The following is a 21060-nucleotide window of genomic DNA, read 5'->3' as shown; positions in this document are numbered from 1 at the left end:
AGGAAAACGCAAGGCGCTGCCATTGCCACGAGAACCGCAGAGAGCGGCATTGGCAGCAGCGCAGGAGCAGCGCACGAAACCCACAGGGCGTCGCGATTTGCCACGAGGACCGCCGAGAGCGGCGTTGGCAGCTACGAAACCTAGTAACCCCAGAGAAGCCAGTAGAAAAGGATTTTGAAAACATAGTGTCAATCCTACAGGACCACTTAAACCCCACACCGCTGCTGATAGCAGAAAGATTTAAGTTTCACAAAAGGAACCAGCATAAAGATGAAAGTAATGCTGAGTATTTAACAGAACTGCGCAAGCTATCGAAACACTGCCAGTTTGGAACGGGACTAGCAGATACTTTAAGGGACAAGTTTGTGTGTGGGCTTCAAAGTGAAGGAACCCAGAAACGGCTTCTATCAGAAAAGGATCTTACGCTGGACAAGGCTTTCAGCATTGCAGTATCACATGAAGCAGCCGCACGGGGCACTGCAGAGATACAACAGAGACCGCAAGAATATGGCACAAATGAAATGTCATACGGAACAGTGAAGTGCTATCGCTGCGGCAGAACAACACACAACCATAATGATTGCTGGTTCAAGGGCAAAGTGTGCAGACAGTGTGGAAAAGTAGGACACATAGCAAGAGTCTGCAGGTCGGGAAAGAAAACCAGCAGCAAGAAATCTCCACAGGAGAAGTACAAGAAGGTACATAAGGTGACGAAGAGTAGTTCAGACGAACAGGAGAGTGATACAGACTCCGGAAGCAAGGAGCTGGGTTGTCTGAAACTACATAATGTGATCAAAACGGAGGATCACCAAACTATCTGGGTCACGCTCAAGATAGCAGGAGTCCAAGTGAAAATGGAATTGGACACAGGATCAGCCCTAACAGTCATAAACCGAAGGGACTACAAGCGGCTATTCTCACATATACCCTTGAGAGATACAAAGATTGTCTTGAAGACGTACACGGGGCAAAAAGTCTACCCCAAAGGAAAAATAAGGGTGAACGTTATATATAATGGCAAGGAAACACCAAAAATGGACCTATATGTATTGCTAGATGGAGGACCACCACTACTAGGACATGAATGGATCCAGAAGATACAGCTAGATTGGCATTCCATACAGGCACTGACTGTGGCTGACAAAAAGGATGATGACGTCACACCTGGGCGACTGTCAAAGATCCTAACTGACGCAAAAGAAGTGTTCCAGGAGGGACTCGGAACACTAAAAGGCATGACAGCGATGATTAAAATTGAAGAAAATGCAAGCCCAAAATTTTTTAAGGCCAGACCGGTACCTTATGCGATCCGCCCAGCCGTCGAAGCAGAGCTGGAGAGTCTGGAACGTTCAGGTGTACTGTCCAAGGTAGACTGGAGCGAGTGGGCTACACCCATCGTCCCTGTGATGAAAAAGTCGTTGAGCAGCACGCCTGGGGAACCAAGGAAGGTTCGCATCTGTGGGGACTTTAAGGTAACAGTGAACCCGGTCCTTGACATCGTACAATATCCACTTCCGCGGATTGAAGATATTTTCGCCTCGCTATCTGGAGGGAAACGCTTCACTAAGATTGATCTGGCCCAGGCGTATCTGCAAATGGAGGTAGAAGAAGCATCAAAAAAATACCTCACAATCAACACCCATAAAGGTCTCTACCAATATGACCGGCTGGTATTCGGGGTAGCATCAGCTCCGGCTATTTGGCAGAGGGCAATGGAACAAGTCCTGCAAGGGATCCCAGGGACCCAGTGTTATTTGGACGACATCCTCGTCACGGGCGAAAATGACAGTGATCACCTTGCCAACCTGGAGCAGGTGCTCACTAGATTGCAGGAATATGGGCTCCGAGCTAACCGCCCCAAATGCGAGTTTTTTAGAAAACAGATCTCGTATTGTGGCCACGTTATCGATAAAGAGGGGTTACATAAGCCCCCAGAGAAGATTGAGGCAGTAGTCAAGGCTCCAGCACCGGAAAATGTGTCACAACTGAGGTCGTTCCTCGGGCTGGTAAACTACTACCATAAGTTCTTGCCAAATTTGTCTACAATACTACACCCACTGAACACCCTACTGCAAACTGGGGTACCATGGAAGTGGAGTGACGAATGTAGACGAGCTTTCCAGAAGGGCAAAACACTAATCACATCGAAAGAGGTATTGGCCCATTACAACCCAGCATTACCAATTCGGTTGGCATGTGATGCGTCACCCTACGGCATTGGAGTGGTGCTGTCGCACAATTCTCGGATGGCTCAGAGAGGCCAATAGCCTTTGCGTCACGATCACTAACCTCAGGCGAGCGTAACTACGCCCAGATTGACAGGGAGGCCCTCAGCCTAGTGTGGGGAGTGAAAAAGTTCAATCACTATCTGCACGGGCAGAAGTTCACCTTGCTGACTGACCACCAACCACTTGTCTCCATCTTTAATCCAAAGAAGGGCGTTCCGGTGATGACTGCGCAACGGCTACAAAGATGGTCCCTTTTTCTAGGGGCGCACCAATATGAAATCGAGTATAAGGGCACGAAACAGCATGGAAATGCTGATGGGCTATCACGCCTGCCACTGCCTACTGCGGAGGAAGCACCAGCAGTGGATCCTGTCGAAATATTTCATTCGACTATAATTGAATGCTTGCCAGTAACTAACGCTGGTATAGAGAAGGAGACCCAAAATGACCCGACACTGTCTCGGGTATATGATTTGACGGTGAAGGGATGGCCAGCACATGGCGACTCACTGTTGCCAGCATTCTCATCCAGAAGAGAACAGCTGTCAGTATGCCAGGGGACCTTGATGTGTGGATCCCGAGTGGTAATTCCACCCAAGTTAAGGGAGAGAGTGCTCAATGAGCTTCACGAAGGCCATCTGGGAGGGGTGAAAATGAAAAGCCTTGCTAGGGTTTATGTGTGGTGGCCGGGGATCGATCAGCAATTCGAGGACCTGACAAAGAGCTGCTCAGGATGCCAGAAGGTCCAAAATGCACCACCACATGCCCCTCTACACCCATGGGAGTGGCCCTCATCTCCATGGCAACGGGTGCATATTGATTTTGCTGGTCCATTCATGGACTCAATGTTTTTAATAGCCGTGGATGCGCACTCGAAATGGCCTGAGGTGATCAAAATGTCCTCCACCACCACGGAGAAAACTATTGCAGTCCTACGGACCATTTTTGCCAGGAACGGCTTGCCAGAGCAGATTTGCTCTGATAACGGACCACAGTTTGTGTCCGAAGAGTTTCGAAGATTTATGAAAAGGAATGGGGTAAGGCATTACACATCCGCCCCGTATCATCCAGCCACAAATGGATTGGCTGAGAGGTTCGTACAAACCTTTAAGAAGGCAATAAAGGCTATGTACAATGACAACATTCCGCTGCAGCACAAGGTGGACAATTTCCTGTTCGCCTACCGGAATGCGACCCATGCAGTCACCAACCAGGCCCCAGCCATGATATTCTTTAACCGAAGGCTAAGATCGCGCCTGGATTTGCTCAGACCAAATGTACAAAGAGATGTTGAGAGTAAGCAATTCCAGCAAATCCATGATAAGCCAACAAGGAGCTTCAATGTAGGGCAACCAGTCTTGGCCCGCAACTACCGAACAGAAAAATGGCAGCCAGGAACGATATGCACATGGCAGGGCTCACTAATGTACACAGTGGACGTTGGGGAGAGCATCGTGAGACGCCATGCTGACCAGATCCTAGAGTCACAGGAACAAGTCAACCCCATGCCTCGCCCATACGTACCTGGTGATGAACCCGACGTACAGGTAGCATCTACCCCAGAAACAGTAGCATCGGAAGCTGATGAACCAACCGACGACAGGGGGCCAGAATCGCCTCCGCACCAAGAGCAAGACACTCAGGAAAGGCACTATCCAGAAAGGATCAGGAAGCCTCCCCAAAGACTGAATTTATAAATAGACTATTTTCAGCTAATGTTGCATGTTAAAAGTGTTAATTGTTAAATGAGTGTTATGGTACTGTTAATCTAAAAGGGGAGGAATTGTAATGTATGTACCTTTAAGGGGAGAACTACTTTTTACAGCTCCTGTATACTGTAGTACCGGCAGTGACCACACCTGTATATAAACCCTGAGTAGTGATCTGTACAGTTGGTTCTAGAGTAACCCTCATTCAGTAAACACCTGTTAAATCGTTCCCTGCAGTCTGTTGTCTGATTATTGAAGGACACAACATTAAGATACACGGATCTAACAGTTTCTTCCACAGATGCTCAGATTGCTGGTTCCAGAATGGAATGGGCCATCTCTTCTGGTTTCAGAGTTAAGAATGTCCTTGAGAGAACCATGGAGTAGGGACTTACTGATCCCATCAGTGCCATTTAGTTTGCGGTCACACTGATAAGTGTTCATAGTGAGCCAGTGCTCAGTAGTCGGAGCATTGCTACAATGGGCACAATTGTCTCTTAAGATGGCCATTAATTGGACCTTTCCCACAAGCCTCTGTGATGCCTGTAGATGTATCAGAAAACATATAGGGCCAGGGCTCCCCACATAACCCACCCCCCGCAAATAGTTGTGGGCTGATGCAGTCTGCAGATGCTCCATCTCAAGCCACAGTTACTGGGGGGAGTGGAGACCATCTCATCCCAAGAGGACTGGAGCAACCAAGTACCTCATGCACTCCTGTCCCTGACCTAGCACCTAGACCAGGGTGCCCAAGCTATAGTCCAGATTGGCCCGTGAACTTAGGCAGTCTGGCCTGCATACATAGTGTGGCTCCAGGTTTATCCCTCTATCAGTGCAGTTCATGGTCCCCTCCACTCCGCCCCTTCCTTCTCATTGTTGCTGCTGGTTCCTACCTAGAATTATTGTGATAACAGCTTGTAGCGGCACATAATCATCAGAGCAACAACACTGTGGGGGAAGGAGCCAAGAGTCGTACTGAAGGCAGAGTCTGGACCAGTGCTGAAGGCAGGAGAGTGACAGCATAAAATTGGAGGGAGATGACAGAAGTACAGCATTAAAATGAAGGTTGGAATACCAGTGCCAGCATAAAGTGGGGAGGAACGGGAGCAGGAAGAAAGTACTACCTTGAAATGGGGAAGGGAGGAAGAAAAGTACTAAAGCGCCAAAAGGATCTGAAAAGAGTAACAAACCTTAGGCCATCTGTGGGCCAAGTGCTCTATAATGGGAAATTGAGTGGCCCAGGAAGAGAAAAAGATTGGGCATTAGATTATGTGGAAGAGGATATCTGTCACCCATTATCACTAAGGGAAGCATTAGAAAACCAAACAGTAGACACACACAAATATCATGCAGGATTATCAAAATGGTGGTTGCACTGCAGCTGAACTGTGTGCAGAAAGTGTTCGTTCTAAAGGTTTGCATCAAGTTTCAGAGCTGGCAGGAATAGGGGTTTAGGGAGTTGAGTGGGAGAGCTAAGGGAAGGCAGATTAACAGAAGAAGTGGTAAAGATGTAGACAGGACTGTTAATGCAGTGGTCAAATTTTCATGTTATAAAATTTCCTTTATGAGAGCTTACAGCTGGGAGTAGACCCTCTTCAGCCATGTCTTGCTGATTCCTGTGCTGCAACACATCCCATGAACGAATAAAATAAAAGGACAGCCCGCCTCCTGCGAACGGATTGGTCGCTCATCCACTTCTGTTGTAACCGGATGTAGGTGGGTCGGGTTCCTATTTCAGATTTTTTTAAATTTTACCCTCTGACCAGATCCAACCCACCTGTTTTTGAGAGTTAAGACTCAGCCCAGTATTTCTTCCTCCTTTGGGAGCTCTATGATGATGCCTTTTTGCAGGGTGAAGTTATGCATCATTCAACAGATCACAATCCTTGTTGGATTGTACTGCAGGATACTCATAGGCTTGGCCAAGCACCTGAAGCACTACTTAAATATACCAATTATATGCGCTACGATTACTCTTGTGAACTTCATCATACCTATTTTCAGTTGCTGTCCTTGGATGCCACAAAGGTGTCTTGAGCCAGGGCCAAGTAAGATAGCCTTCATTGCCCGAGAGCCACCCTGACATCTGTCGTTGCGGATGCAATTGGTGAGCTTCATTAGGGAGCACCAAGTTGTTCACTGAGCGTGAGTAATGAGGAGCAAGTGGAGCTGTGAGTACAGGAGCAGGGACGTTAGCTGACATTCCAGCTCACATACTTCCTCAGCTGCAGGACCTGCTTAAAAAAGAAACTTGTTATTTGAGCGTGATTGTTTATTGGGGTCATTTGATTCTGTCCAAAGCATCCTGCAACATTGAGACATATGAAACACTGCCTCAATATTCCAGTGGTATGATCTATAATTATCCTGTTAGCTGCATGAGCCTCAATGAAACTGCACTCTGCTTTAAGGTGTCATTGAGAAGGGCTGAGGAGGATAGTCTTGGTCTCTGAGAAGCCATCCTTGCAGTATGTCTTCAAATAACGGTGACACCGATGACTGACTTAGAATGAAAGCATCATAACTGGTGCACAAGAAGTAAGCGCTGCCCTGCATCATGCAGTATTCCTGATAACTGACTACCTGCATATCAATGGCGTGAAAGCCAGATTGTGCCCACTGGCCCACATGGCAACATGGGTGCCATGGATGGCCCATTCGTCTTTGAGGTGTCTAACAGTGTGATGCTATTGGGCAGCCATGTCAGACTGCTGTTGCTATTCAATGAGAAAGGAGCTGCAGCCTACTGAACAATGCATCAATCAATTTGCGAGCAGCAAGTTGGCAGGTATTGCAGGTGATCCCTGTGCTGGCCTGGAGTCGCGGGCAGTGATGACCACAATTGTCAGTGCCGCCTTGGTAGTGAAGATTATCTGCAGGTGCCCTTACAGAAGTTGACGTGTCTCTGTTCCTGCCTCTGTGCTAACGTAGAGCCTGCTTCGGCAATTCTCCCTGATCATTTCTAGGTTGGTGGCCAAATAGCAACATGACCAGTCCAGTTGTAGGGCCAGCTAATCTTCCTGGCATGTCTCTTTCATCTTCTACCACTTCAAGCACTGAATTATGTGGTTGAGAAGCTTTAAAAGTAACCTCCATCCCTAACAATAAATTGTCAATCTAAAACATGTCTAAAGCAAATTTAAGAGCTCCTTCCCCATAAGCGGGAATTCAGCTTTCCTTTAACTCCCACTTTGGAATTAATGCTGGTCGGGACTTCTGCCTGAATCTTGGAAAATCCAGGGATGTGCATAAATAGCCTTATTTACATGTGTTATGCATGAATAATCAACCTCTTGCACATTCTGTGCAAGCCGAGCATTTTCAGAACAAAAACTAGGCAAGTTGCAAAATTGGGATTTTTGTTCCCTACAAACACTGCTAATCTTCCTGCCAATTAGAGATTCTTCGCTGCTAGTGGATCTCCCATGGAGTTGCATTAAGCAGATGGAAAATTTCAGTGTGCCTCTAAATTATTCAGAGCTCCAGAGAAAATTTGATAGATTTATTTAATTTTGTATTTATAAAACAAACTTTACTGTTGGAGGCATTGATTTAAGTCTTTTTAACAGAGTTGTAAGCTGCTATAAACAAAGAATAGGCGATATCACACTAAATGAATATAAAAATGTCTAAATTTAATGGAAACTGCCAACAACATAAAAAACTTCCTGCAGAGTATTAATAATTATTGATTACAAAATATTAAAGGAAATAAGTGCTTGGGGATTGATGCTGAATTAATTTTCATTGAAGAAATGAATCAATGTAATTATTTGTATAAATATCCTCCAGGTGTGACCAGCCGACCGTTTTCAGGTGATGGTTACTCCGAAGACGGGCTGTGAGTGAGGAGACCAGGCCCCCGCTATACATTCCATTTGTATGTTTCATGGATACTTGCACTGTTTCAGCTTCAGTCTTTAACCTGAGGCTGGAGGAGGAATCGTCGGGAGCAACTTAAAAATTGCACTTTAACCTGAGGCTTGTTTGTGCCGTTGGGGATCTGGGAACAGTATAAATATCCTCCAGGTGTGACCAGCCGACCGTTTTCAGGTGATAGTTACTCCGAAGACGGGCTGTGAGTGAGGAGACCAGGCCCCCGCTATACATTCCATTTGTATGTTTCATGGATACTTGCACTGTTTCAGCTTCAGTCTTTAACCTGAGGCTGGAGGAGGAATCGTCGGGAGCAACTTAAAAATTGCACTTTAACCTGAGGCTTGTTTGTGCCGTTGGGGATCTGGGAACAGAGACCCATTTAACACTTGGGTATACGGGCGTTAGGACTCTGAAAATTACTGCCAAACAACCTCTCTGGCACTGAAAATTAACTTTTTCAAGCATGGAGTCTCATTCCTTCAGATTTTAATTATTGTTAGAGATTTAAAAAAAATAAAAAATATATATTTTTTTACTTTTTCTTTCTGTCTCTCTTAATCCCATCTTTCTTTCCCTCTCTTTATTTTGCTTTCTATACATGATTTGACATTGAATTAAATATTCTAACTGAGTTTAGACTCTGCGCTGCTCATTAGCAATTCTTCAATCTGATTGGTTAAGGAGTTACACAGTTGCTTGCCCTATTGACACACCATGCACTGTTTTGACTTTCTAATTTACAGTAAGTTCCAGTGTAAAATCCCATAGAAAGTCTGTGGGCAAGGGCAAGTGTAATGAATGGCTGGCACTGTTTGTTCACCGCTGAGACCAACATCTGCCCCAATAGATTTAAATAGTAAATAAAAAGTTATAATTTAAAATAACTCAAGTACTCACCTCATAAAGCAACAAAATAAGATGGCAGAGACTTGGACTTAAGGAGATATAACGGGCCAGATTTTACTGCCAAAATTACAGTGAGGCGAATGGCGCTCACCTGTTATTTATGCGCAAATGGTACAGCAACTTCAGGCGAGGGACAAATGCGAGGTTAAACTCAAAAATCCAAGGGGAAAAAATTGAGTCGCACCCCCTTTGGGGCGCTAACTTCGCCGGGGCATTACTTTTAGCACCCCCGCAGCCGAAATTCATCGGTAGTGCCCCAAGAGGGAAGCGGGGCTCTACTGGAAGCGCCCCGCCTCCCTCTTGGGGCACTGCGAGGGAATATCACGGCACTATGTGCCACGGTACTGCAGGCCTTCCTCCCCTTCTTAAAGGGGAGGGGCCTTGCACAGTGTGACCCGGGCCCGTCCCAGCTGAGCCACCAGGGATCGGAGTGCCGGCAACAGAGCCTGGCACTCAAGAGAAGTGCCGGGCTCACGGAGTGCAGCTGGCACTCCGCGGGGGGGCGGCGCTGGTCAGGAGGCCGGGGACGGCAACGGGGGGGCAGATGCTGGTCTGTCCTTGCGTTGTTAATTTCACAATTCTTCAATCTGATTGGTTAAGGAGAGACACAGTTGCTTTCCCTGTTCACTCAGGTCCCAGGTGCCTGGTTTCCCTCGGCTCGCTCTTTCTTCAACTAGCCACACAAAAAAATTTAAAACCTAAACGTGCAAGGGCAAGTCTAACTACCGGCAGACGCCATTAGATGCTCTGCCACAGAAAATTACGGCCCAATAGATTTTTTTTAAATTGCTCTGCAGCCCCAAACGGTGGCCAGAGCCTAAGCCTGCATGCAGACGCAAAATAGTTTTACTTTCACTATGCAGGACATTGACAATAAAATATTGGCTGTTATGTGAAACACAGGGCATAATGTGACAGACAACTCTTGATGATAGTGCCCAATTTGCACTATTGGATCAGCTGCCCGTTATACATCTCTCCCGAAAGGAAAATCGGGAGAGGTGTATGACGGGCAGCTGATCCGATATCACCTGTTTTACACTATTGTCAAAGATAAAATTACCTCTGAGTTGCCATTATTCTGACATCGAAAACGCAATCACAGCACCACCTAGATGTATCACAGGTAATTACAAAAAGACACTTTTATCATGTGATTTTCCATAAGAAGTGGTTTACAGAGCAGTTTCAAAGTAACACACACCCCACATACCGAATTTAATATATTACTAGTCAATCTCCCATGGGGTTGCTCATGATCATTCAGAGAATATGGTCAATCTCTTTTTTCTAAATAAATATAATTGGAATGAAGATAGAAACTGCCTGGGTGCCTTTTCCACAGTTTGCATTATCTCTCTCCCTCTGTCCCACAGCTGTTCAAAGTAGAATCTGTGTCTCACATATGTAAGCGATTATTATTGACCATTTCTAACTGTTAACAAAAGTCAGGTGAGCTAATCAGTTGGCTTCTAAATTCAACTGGTGTTTTTTTTAAACTGAAGTAACACTACAACATCAACAACAACGTCCCAAGGCGCTTTAGAGGAACAGAATCAGACAAAACATGACACCGAGCCACATAAGGCGATATTAGGGCAGGTGACCAAAAGCTTGGTCAAAAAGGTAGATTTTAAGGAGTGCCTTAAAGGAGGAGAGAGTTTGAGAGGCAGAGAGGTTTAGGGAGGGATTTCCAGAGCTGTGGACCTAGACAACTGAAGGCACAACCGCCAATAGAGGGGTGAAGGAAATCGGGGATGCACAAGAGGTCAGAATTGGTGTAACACAGAGTTTGCAGAGGTTACAGAGATAGGAAGGGGCAAGGTCATAGAGTGGTTTTAACACAAGGCTGAGAATTTCAAATCGAGGCTGGACTGGGAGCCAATGTAGGTCAGTGAACACTGGGGTGACGGATGAATGGGACTTGGTGCGAGTCAGGAAATGGGCAGCAGAGTTTTGGATGAGCTCTGGTTTACAGAGGGTGGAAGATGGGAGGCCGACCAGGAGCAAATTAGAAGAGTCGAATCTGGAGGTAACAAAAGCATGGATGAGAGTTTCAGCAGCAGATGGGCTGAAGCAGGGGAGGAATGAAGAAATAAAGAAAGACACCTTCCATCACTTTGCTGATGATTGCGAGTAGACTGACAGGGCAGTAATTGGCTGGATTGGATTTGTCCTGCTTTTTGTGGGCTGGACATACCTGGGCAGTTTTCCACATTGTCGGGTAGATGCCAGTGTTGTAGCTGTACTGGAACAGTTTGGCTAGAGGCGCGGCTAGTTCTGGAGCACAAGTCTTCAGCAAAACAGCCAGGATGTTGTCGGGGCCCATAGCCTTTGCTGTATAGAGTGCACTCAGCCGTTTCTTGATATCACGTGGAGTGAATCGAATTGGCTGAAGACTGGCTTCTGTGATGTTGGGGATCTCAGGAGGCGGCCGAGATGGATCATCCACTCGGCATTTCTGGCTGAAGATGGTTGCAAACATTTCAGCCTTGTCTTTTGCACTCACATGCTAGGCTCCATCATCATTGAGGATGGGGATATTCATGGAACCTCCTCCTCCCATCAGTTGTTTAATGGTCCACCACTATTCACGACTGGATGTGGCAGGACTGCAGAGCTTTGATCTGATCCGTTGATTGTGGGATCGCTTAGCTCTGTCTATAGCATTCTGTTTCTGCTGTTTAGCATGTATGTAGTCCTGTATTGTGGCTTCACCAGCTTGGCACTTCATTTTTAGGTACGCCTGGTGCTGCTCCTGGCATGCTCTTCTACATTCCTCATTGAACCAGGGGTGGTCCCCTGGCTTGATGGTAATAGTAGAGTGAGGGATATGCCGGGCCATGAGGTTGCAGATTGTGGTGGAATATCATTTTGCTGCTGTTGATGGTCCACAGCGCCTCATGGATGCCCAGTTTTGAGCTGCTAGATCTGATCTGAATCTTTCCCATTTAGTATGGTGGTAGTGCCACACAACACGATGTGTAAAGACAGGACTTCGTCTCCACAAGGACTGTGCGATGGTCACTCCTACCAATACTTTCATGGACAGATATATCTGTGACAGGTAGATTTGTGAGAACAAGGTCAAGTAGGTTTTCCCTCGTGTTGGTTCTCTCACCACCTAGTTGCAGGCCCAGTCTGGCAACTATGTCCTACAGGACTCGGCCAGCTCGGTCAGTAGTGGTGCTATATTGAAGTCCTCCATCCAGAGTACGTTCTGTGCCCTTGCTACCCTCAGTGCTTCTTCCAAGTGGTGTTCAACATGGAGGAGTACTGATTCATCAGTTGAGGGAGGGTGGTAGGTGGTAATCAGCAGGAGGTTTACTTGCCCATGTTTGACCTAATGCCATGAGACTTCATGGGGTCCGGAGTCAATGTTGAGGACTCCTCCTCCCTCCCGACTGTATACCACTGTGCCGCCACTTCTGGTGGGCCTGTCCTGCCAGTGGGACCGACATACCCAGAGATGGTGATGGAGGAGTTTGGGACTTGGCTGATAGGATGTGTGACTATGTCAGGCTGTTGCTTGGCTAGTCTGTGGGACAGCTCTCCCAATTTTGGCACAAGTCCCCAGATGTTAGTGAGGAGGACTTTGCCTTTGCTGGGTTTGCCTTTGTCGATGCTGGGTTGTCCGTCCAGTTTTATTCTTAGTATACTTCTTTGTAGTGGTTTGGTACAACTGAGTGGCTTGCTCAGTTGGGCAGTTAAGAGTCAATCACATTGCTGTGGGTCTGGAGTCACATATGGGTAAGGACGGCAGATTTCCTTCCACTAAAGGACGTTAGTGAACCCGATGGGTTTTTATGACAGCTAGCTTTTTATTCCAGATTTATTTAATTAACTGAATTTAAATTCCCCAGCTGTCATGGTCAGATTTGAAATCATTAGTCCAGGTCTCTGGATTACTAGTCCAGTAACATAACCACTAGGCTACCATACACTTAAAGACTGCCTGCAGCTCTTAATGGGGAGGTGCTCTTTTCAAAGTTGTTCAATGGAGAATGCATTACCGAGGCAGCAAAAATGTCACAAATGTTTATTTTCTTATACTGGAATAAAAATCATTCCATACTGCAATCATTAAAATATTTAAGTGCACAATATTGTGGTTTCCAGGAACAGTCTCGGGGAGCTGAATTTTGTGCTCTCAGGTGCACCTGACTGGTTGTAGTTTGGGGTGGCAATCTATGATACTTGTATTGATGTCACTCCTTAGATTTCCCTGTGAATGTTCACTGCTCTAATATAGGAGACGTAGGCTCTCAATGGAAACAAAAGGACCTCAACCATGTGTGTGTGAAAACAAATTTAAAACAGCTAAGTTATACAACGTAAGCAAGCCCTGCAACTCACACGCAAAAGAAGCTAATGGTCCACACCAAACACTGCAGCAGTACACTGCAGAAAATATCTAAATATGACACTGTCAGTGTAATTTATTTAAATTAAATAAAGTTAATCACCATTTCTACCCCACGCTTTATTTCCAAACCTGGACAATTCCACCAGTGCAGTGACAGGAATGTTTAATAACGCCACTTAAAGCATTCACACCAGGGAACAGCCTCCATATGTCAAAAAAGCAGCTACAACTAGTCTCGAGGAAAATAAAACTTCACAGAAGAGAACAGCCAGGTACCCCCAGGAAGTTCCTTTGTGTAAAAGTTGTATTTTAACAACTTATTTTTTTTATACTTCTTTGAGAACAAACAATTTAAAACATCAGTAACTGTGATCCTCAGAAACCATCGGCTCATTTCAAAACTTTTTGCCTTGAATTTCTCTACAACCAAAAGTGAGGATTTTTTTCCCTCTAACAGCCTTTGGTTCTGACCTCCCAACTTAACTGATTGATTCTGACAGCCTCCAGTTGTGTCTTCTGACTTATCTGATTATTTCATATTGAAAGCTTTTGATCCCAGTGAAAACAGCTGATTTTTGTTATGAATCGCTAACACATTGACACTTGGGTTGAAAAGCATACGGTCAACCTAAAAAGCTGATGGCTGGTATGCCTGCATCATTAACTGTAATCCATTGCCCTGATCGCCCCTTAAGACTAACTACTTTTGTATTAGTCTTTTTTAGTTCTGTGCTTGCAGTCCAAGTGAAATAGCTTGTTTATTCCTATATTATCCAAACCACCACACATTTTAAAGACCGGGATCATATTCCTTCTCAGTATTTTCTCCAATGGAAACAGGTTCAATGAGTCGATCTTCATACTTTAGAGCCCCAAGGCCTGAAGTTGACATTTCTCTTCCTCTTAGACCCCTCTTTAATCCAATATTGCCCTGGTTACATTTTTTAGGTTGAGAAATACTTTTTCAAAAATAAGACTGGAACAAAAAAACTTTAAAGAATTCTTTCTTAAACTAAAAAATAACTGTCAATCAAACATAAATGGAGGTACAGATCAGCATTGACCTAATTGAGTAGCGGATCAGATTCGCAGGCTGAACGGCCTACTCCTGTACATATGTTCCTATATATACACAATAACAAAAGCCGTAAATTGCTTGAATACTGAAATATCGACGTATGTTTCCTGACTTGCTGAGTATCTCCAGTGTTTTCAGTTTTTGTTTCAGATTTCCAGCATCCGCAGTATTTTTTGTTTTTTTGCACATAAGATGCTTGTATTTGATTTGAATGGTTTGTTCCCTTCTCTTAAGTACCTTAGCAGACAAAACGTATACATTTTGCAGCTGGTGCATCAAAACAGCTGGGTCATTTGCTGTAAGTGAAACTAGCTTTTAACCTCATATGTACTGTGATAGGAAGAAACTAACATCATAATATATCGTGGATAAAAATGCTTCATTTTTGTCACAGTCCTCTTGAAAGCAAATTACCCAGAATTGCACACAATCTTCTGAATGTGACCTTTTCAATGCTCCATTCAAGGTTGAAATAACTTGTTTGAATTTATGATTACATTTGGTTGCAATGTATCCCAGTACTTCATTAACTTTTTTGATAACTTGATATTTACTATATATTTTTATGAGTAGTCTCATTACAACAGCGACTACACTCCAAAAGTACTTAATTGGCTGTAAAGCGCTTTGGGACATCCAGTGGTCATGAAAGGTGCTATATAAATGCAAGTCTTTCTTTTTAGTCAATAACCACCCTAAATCGTTTTCTTTTGAATGAAATGTTTGCCATGGAACTTTAACATTTTTTCCAAATGTCTTAGTTATTTCAATTTCGTACCATTGCTGAAGGTTTTTAAGGGATTCAGTTCCGATTATTGGGTTAATCAATTGTTCAAGACGAGGTGGGGGAGAAGAGGTTCATTACACACTAAAGTACACCAACAAAACACTTACCTCCTTCCTCTGTAGTTAACGCAGAAATCAGGAACTTTGCTTACTCACCAGCGCCATCTATTGGCAATGAGTGTCAATTTCATTGTATTCTGCAGTGTTTAAATCCACAATAACAAAATTTAATTACAACCAGAACTGGAGAAAATATAATTTCTTGTAAATTCAGTTTAGTACTATCGATGGTGATAATGGCCCTGAATTTGCGGTCAGCGGCGTAGCTAAGGAGTACGCTGCCAACCTCCCACCGGAATCCGCACTGACCTGTTGCGAACCCCCCTTCGAGAAGGTGCTTTGAAACGCTGCGGAGTTGTGCGCAGCGTAGTGGCCCACGGATCCCAGGGGCTCACCATTGTGCGTAAGGGTACCTGGGATCATATGGGGCGGTGCTCCTTTCACTAGCCAATCAGGAAACATTTCAACTCGACATCAAAGAACTTGTAAATTAAACAGCGTGATGTTAATGATATTTATTTGACAAGTACAGTACTTGGCTTTTAAAAGCACAGGGAATACTTTGGAGTAAGTACAGTTATTTACTGGAAGACTCTGCAAGATTTAAAAAAAAGATTGAAATGATCTCATCCCTCAAACCGAGCTTTTACAGCTGCCTGGTAGATTCTTTTACGTGTCCTTTTTTAATTATTATACAATTTCTCATCCCCCTTCCCCTTACAGGCTCCTGTGCCTGTTTGCACCAGCCTAAAATTTTCCAGTGTAACTGATGCACAGTAGGTGAGCAATTAGCCCAACTTTTCGCCAGCACATCATTTCAATGAGAACTCGAAAGTCACAGCGGATCATCTGTCTATTCGGAACTTGGCAGATTGCAAGTTTGGAATGTGGAAATCCCGAATTTGTGGCCACTTTCAAAGGCGGTATGACGGCATACTCTGAGAGTGTGCCATCATACCGACTGCAAATTCAGGGCCATTGTGATTTTAATTCTTGATATCAATATCGGTGGAAGAAAATTAATATGCTGCAAAAGCTGCATATATCAAACTTCACTTTCAAAGTAAGAGATACAGTTCTCTCATTTTGAATTGAAACAAATTACTTTGTGATATTTCCAGTATTACTGTAAAATAGCTTTCTAGTGTAGCAACTACAAAAGTGAATTACTCTTGAGGGAATTGGGGTGTGTCTATGGAGAAAGAGCTTGCTTTTATAAAGCATCTTTCATTAAAAGCATTTCACAGCCAATGAAGTACGTTTTAAAGTAGAGTCACTGTTGTAATGTAGAAAAACATGGCAGCCAGTTTGTGCACAGCAAGGTCACACAACAGCAATTATATAAATGACTAGATAATCTGCTTTAGAGATGTTGGTTGAGGAATAAATGGTGGTCAGGACACCAGTAGAACTTTCCTCCTCTTCTTTATTAGTGTGATAGAATATTTTACATCTACCTGAGAGGGCAGCTAGAGCCTCAATCTGATGTCTCATCCAAAAGACAGCACCTCTGACGGCGCAGCACTCCCTCAGTACTGCAGCAAAATGTTAACCTAGACAGCTCAAATCTCTAGACCGGGCTCGAATCCACAACTGTTTGATTCAGAGGCAAGAGTGCTGCCATTGAGTGAAGGCTGGCACTTGCCCCTTGCACTACAGACTATTTGATCTCACTTACAGCCGTGGAAGACAAGTATTTTGTTTTTCATATTCTTATTTAGTGCCGGTACATTTTGAAAACTATGTGTGTCAAAATACTTTAAAGATATATAAATTTCCCAACATCCTGCTTGTAGTCAACACCCAGTGACAATCTCGTGGGACTGCCCTCACTTGTTTCCACGGTTACCTATACAGAGAACATCTACTAATGGCTTCTCTTCCTGACACGCACTGTTATCTCTAGATTCTCTCAAGGGTCTATCCTTGGCCCCTTCCTCTTCATCATCAATATGGTGCCCCTTGGCGACACCTACTGCAGACATGGGGTCAGGTTCCACATATACACTGCAACACCCAGCTCCACCTCTCCAAAGAAAGAAAGACTTACATTTATATAGCACCTTTCACGATCTCAGGACATCCCAAAGCAATTTACAGTCAATTAAGTACTTTTGAAGAGTAGTCACTCTTCTAGGAAATGCGGCAGCCAATTTGCGCACAGCAAGCTCCCACAAACAGCAATGTGATAATGACCAGACAATCTGTTTTAGTGATCTTAAGGGATAAATATTGGCCAATCCATTAACCAATCCTCGGTCCATGCTAGTATATTACCCCCAATCCCATGAGCCCTAATTTTGTTTAATAACCCTCTTGTGTGGCACCTTATCAAATGCCTCCTGAAAATCTAAATACACCACATTCACCGGTTCCCTCTTATCTATTCCGCTAGTTACAACCTCAAAAAACTCTAACAGATTCATCAAACATGATTTCCCTTTCATAAATCTGTGTTGACTCTGCCCAATCCTATTATTATTTTCTAAGTGCCCTGTTACCATGTCCTTAATAATAGATTCTAGCATTTTCCCTACTACTGATGTCAGGCTAACTGGTTTGTAGTTCCACGGTTTCTCTCTCCCTCCTTTTTTAAATAGTGGGGTTACATTTACTACCTGTGGTAAACCACTGTTTGTATTCCTGTTTGTCCTGTTTGTATTCCACTGTGTACATGCCTGGACATGCCTCGGCTGACTCCTCCCACAGGTCCTAGTATAAAGGTGACTGCTCCCCAGCCCTTAGTATCCTGGACCGGTCGACCACTCGAGGCAGACCTCCATTCTGTTGTTAATAAAAGCCTTTGGTTACTCTTCTAACTCTCAGTCTTTTATGAGTAATTGATAGCGCATCACTACCTTCCAATCCGCAGGAACCATTCTAGAATCGATGGAATTTTGGAAAATAACAACCAATGCATCCACTATCTCTATAGCCACCTCTTTTAAAACCCTAGGATGTAGGCCATCAGATCCAGGGGATTTATCAGCTTTCAGTCCCATTAATTTCTCTAGTACTTTTTTTCACTAATACTAATTTCTTTCAGTTCCTCATTCTCGCTAGACCGTTGGTTCTCCACTATTTCCGGGAGGTTTTTTGCGTCTTCTTCCGTAAAGACAGACACAAAGTATTTGTTTAATTTCTCTGCCATTTCCTTATTCACCATTATAATTTCTCCTGACTCAGCCTGTAAGGGACCCATGTTTACTTTCGCTAATCTTTTCCTTTTTACATACCTGTAGAAGCTTTTACAGTCTGTTTTTATGTCTCTCACTAGTTTACTCTCATATTCTATTTTCCCTTTCTTTATCAATTTCTGGGTCCTCCTTTGCTGAATTCTAAAATCCTCAGGCTTACTACTTTTTTTGGCAACATTATAAGCCTCTTCCTTTGATCTAATTTCTCTTGTTAGCCACAGTTAGACCATTGTCCCCATGGTGTTTTTATTCCTTAAGGAAATGTATATTAATTGCGAATGATGAATTATTTCTTTAAATGTTTGTCATTGCTTTTCTACTGTCATATTTTAAAATTTAGTTTCCAAAGCTACCTGAGCCAACTCGCCTCTCATACCTACGTAGTTTGCTTTGTTCAGGTTTAGGACCTTAGTTTCAGTCTTAACTAAATCACCCTCAAACCCAACATAAAATTCTATCATATTATGATCACTGCTCCCCAGAAGCTCCTTTACTACAAGGTTATTAATTAACCCTGTCTCATTGCACAGTACTTGATCTAAAATAGCCAATTCCCTTGTAGTTTCCTTGACATACTGATCCAGAAAACTATCTTGCATGCATTCCATGAACTCTTCCTCTGCACTATTTCTGCAAATTTGGTTTGCCCACTCTATATGAAAGTTAAAGTCCCCCATGATTACTGTATTACCCTTGTTATATGCATCTCTAATTTCCTGATTTATACTCTGCCCGACACTACAACCACTGTTAGGGGGCCTAAAGACTACTCCCGCTAGTGTTTTCTGCCCCTTGTTGTTTCTTAGCTCCACCCAAACTGATTCTACATTTTGTTTTTCCAAGCCAAGATCCTTTCTCTCTACTGTCTTTATTCCCTCCTTTATTATCAGGGCTACCACTCCAGGGCGAGAGTGCTACCAACTGAGCCATGGCCATAGCCTCCACCATACTCAGCTATTCCAATGCTCTCCTGACCCACCTCCCATCTTCCACCCTCCATAAACTTGAGTTCCTTGCAAAATTCCGCTGTCTGTATCCTAACGTGCACCATGTCCCGTTCACCCAATGCGTTGATTTAAAAATTCTCATCCTGATGTTCAAATCCCATCATGGATATTGTCATGAATCATGGGAGCAATGGGTAGCCCTGGACACCTAAGAACCATCCAGACATTCTATCACCCATTTCAAACAATGTGGGAAGTGAAAACTGCTGCGTATGAAGGAATTGTGGCTAATCACTCAATATAAGGTATTGAATGCAGATAACATTGTTGTCTGTCACCATCTGCAAATTAAGGGCATGTAGGTTGTGATGCATGTCTGGAAATCTAGTTTGCCCACTGCAGAGATAGTAGATGCACTGGTATTAATCTTCCAGAATTCCCTAGGTTCTAGAACAGTCCCCAAGGATTGGAAGGTAGCAAACGGAACCCCGCTATTTAAGAAAGGAGGAAGAGAAAAAACGGGGAACTATAGGCCAGTTAGCCTGACCTCAGTAGTAGACAAAATGCTAGAATCTATTATTAGGGGCATGGTAACAGGGCACTTAGAAAATCATAATATGATTAGGCAGGGTCAACATAGTTTTATGAAAGGGAAATCATGTTTGACAAATCTGTTAGAATTTTTTGAAGATGTAACTAGTAGGATGGATAAGGGGGAACTAGTGGATGTAGTGTATTTGGATTTTCAAAAAGCATTCGATAAGGTGCCACACAAGAGGTTTTTACACAAAAGTAGGACTCATGGGATTGGGGTAATATATATGGATTGAGGATTCATTAATGGACAGAAAACAGAGAGTAGGAATAAATGGGACTTTTTCAAGTTGGCAGGCTGTAACTAGTGGGGTACCATAAGGATCAGTTAATGACAATCTATTAATGACTTAGATGAAGGGACTGAGTGTAACGTATCCAAGTTTGCTGATGATACAAAGTTAGGTGGGAAAGAAAGCTGGGAGGACGCAAAAAGGTTGCAGAGAGATATAGACAGGTTGACTGAATGGGCAAGAACTGGCAAATGGAATACAATGTGGGGAGTGTGAAGTTATCCACTTTGGTAGGAAAAACAAAAAAGCAGAATATTTTTTGAATGGTGAGAGATTGGGAAATGTTTGCACTCAGAGGGACCTGGGTGTCCTTGTACATGAATCACAGAAAGTTAACATGCAGGTACAGCAAGCAATTAGGGAAGCAAATGGTATGTTAGCTTTTGTTACAAAGAGATTAGAGTATAAGAGTAAAAAAGTTTTACTACAATTATACAGGGCATTGGTGAGGCCATACCTGGAGTACTTTGTACAGTTCTGGTCTCCTTACCTAACGAAAGGCTTACTTGCCTCAGAGGGAGTGCAGCAAGGGTTCACTAGACTGGTTCGTGGGATGAGGGGATTGCCCTATGAGGAGAAATTGAGTAGACTAGGCCTATATTCCTTAGAGTTTAGAAGAATAAGAGGTGATCTAATTGAAACATATAAAATTCTTAAGGGGATTGACAGGGTTAATGCTGGGAAAATGTTTCCCCTGGCTGGGGAATCTAGAACACAGGGTCACAGTCACAGAATAAGGGATCGGCCATTTAGGACTGAGATGAGGAGAAATTTCTTCACTCAAAGGGCTGTGAATCTTTGGAATTCTCTACCCCAGAGAGCTGTGGATGCTCAGTCATTGAGTATATTCAAGACAGAGTGACGTAAGAAAACTACTAGGCACTTGGTCTGAGTATTAAACAAGGCTTTAATCAACTGTTTTTCAACATGGAGATCTAGTTGTGTCCTTCACTAGTTCCTGTTAAAGAATGTCCTGAGCAAGCTGGGCCCATGCCGGAGTATTTATACTCTCCCTGG

This window comes from Somniosus microcephalus, chromosome 9 (assembly GCF_052327205.1).
Source record: "Somniosus microcephalus isolate GS21.2 chromosome 9, FLI_Smic_1.0, whole genome shotgun sequence".
NCBI lineage: Eukaryota > Metazoa > Chordata > Chondrichthyes > Squaliformes > Somniosidae > Somniosus > Somniosus microcephalus.
The sequence above is the reverse complement of the archived record's forward strand: the minus strand, read 5'-3'. Positions refer to the sequence as shown.